The sequence below is a fragment of the Egretta garzetta genome, unplaced genomic scaffold (assembly GCF_000687185.1).
Source record: "Egretta garzetta isolate BGI_Z169 unplaced genomic scaffold, ASM68718v1 scaffold325, whole genome shotgun sequence".
NCBI lineage: Eukaryota > Metazoa > Chordata > Aves > Pelecaniformes > Ardeidae > Egretta > Egretta garzetta.
In genome coordinates this window covers 104,999-106,251 of record NW_009259833.1, presented here as the reverse complement: position 1 = coordinate 106,251, position 1,253 = coordinate 104,999, and the positions used below count along the sequence as shown (strand labels likewise).

At 50.1% G+C, this 1,253-nt stretch overlaps 1 protein-coding gene across 1 annotated transcript in view; it reads left to right on the top strand.

Annotated features, from left to right (window-relative positions):
• The window catches only part of LOC104127265 (nuclear receptor coactivator 1), a gene marked incomplete at its 3' end in the record, with an annotated part of 123,325 nt that overhangs the window by 20,397 nt on the left and 101,675 nt on the right, over positions 1-1,253 (top strand). The window lies entirely within an intron of this gene.

The window sequence follows — 1,253 nt, the reverse complement described above, 5'->3', positions numbered from 1 at the left end:
CCTTTCCCTCCCTCCCCCCCCTTTTCCCCTTTTTTTCTGTCCTTTTCCTTCTTTTTTCTTTCCTTTTTACAGGACCCCTTCCAATGACAGGCACTCTGCTCTGCCCCACTACAGATCTAAAATGCTCTCCCGCTCATCTGCCAGCACCTCAATGACCAACATAGCCGAGAGACCATCCCCCAGGGGCAGATACCCCAAAAGCTGGATCGACTCTCTCCTTCGGTCGCCGCACTTCTCCTTTCCCTCTCCCTGCCCGTGTGTTGAGTCAATGAGTTAATGGCCGTGCAGATAAGCGCGCCGTGTTTTCTAGCGCTGGTTATTAGATCAGCAGATGCTCGGGGGAGTACTGATTAGAGAATGTCATGTTAGCGGTCCCAAGGTGTAATTATGCTTTGCAGATTTCTCTTGCTTTAGCCGTGTTGACAACACGCTTGGATTAAGAAGAGAGGGAGGGAGATGAGGGCTTCGTACAGCTCTTCTGTGATTGAGGAATTAAAGTTTATCTAATGACGACGCCTGCGCAGACCTCTGCACGCTTTCCTCCAGACAGGTTTGGTGTAGGGTGTTCCGCCTTCACTGATAGCAAGAGTTTTCATTTTTGCTAGGCTACTAATTTTTCTAAATGAATCTAAATTTATGTGGCTGTTGGTGGTTAACCTAAAAACTGCTGTCCGGACGGTAGACTTTATTGGGCAATCTCAACAACCAGTCAAGGCTATTGCTTCAGGTAGGTGGGATGTGGAAGAAGAAACCAAAACTGACTTGCATTGTTGGCGTTTTAATATATGATCTTTAATTAGAAAAAAAGTACCCAGGTAAGAATGGAAATCCTGCAAAGTCTACATCCAGGGAAAAACCAGGATTTTAGAAAAAGGCTGTTTATTGTTTGAAACCTCAAGCCCCTCTCAGAACTGCCAGCAGGGTGCCCTTGGTGCCAAGAAGGCCAAGGGCATCCTGGGGTGCATCAAGAGGAGCGTGGCCAGCAGGGCGAGGGAGGTTCTCCTCCCCCTCTGCTCTGCCCCAATGAGACCCCACCTGGAGCTCTGGGTCCAGTTCTGGGCTCCCTGGTTCAAGAAGGATGAGGAACTCCTGGAGAGAGTCCAGAGGAGGGCAACAAGGCTGATGGGGGGACTGGAGCATCTCCCCTAGGAGGAAAGGCTGAGGGAGCTGGGCTTGTTCAGCCTGGAGAAGAGAAGGCTGAGAGGGGATCTCATCACCACCTACAAATATCTCAAGGGTGGGGGTCACGAGGA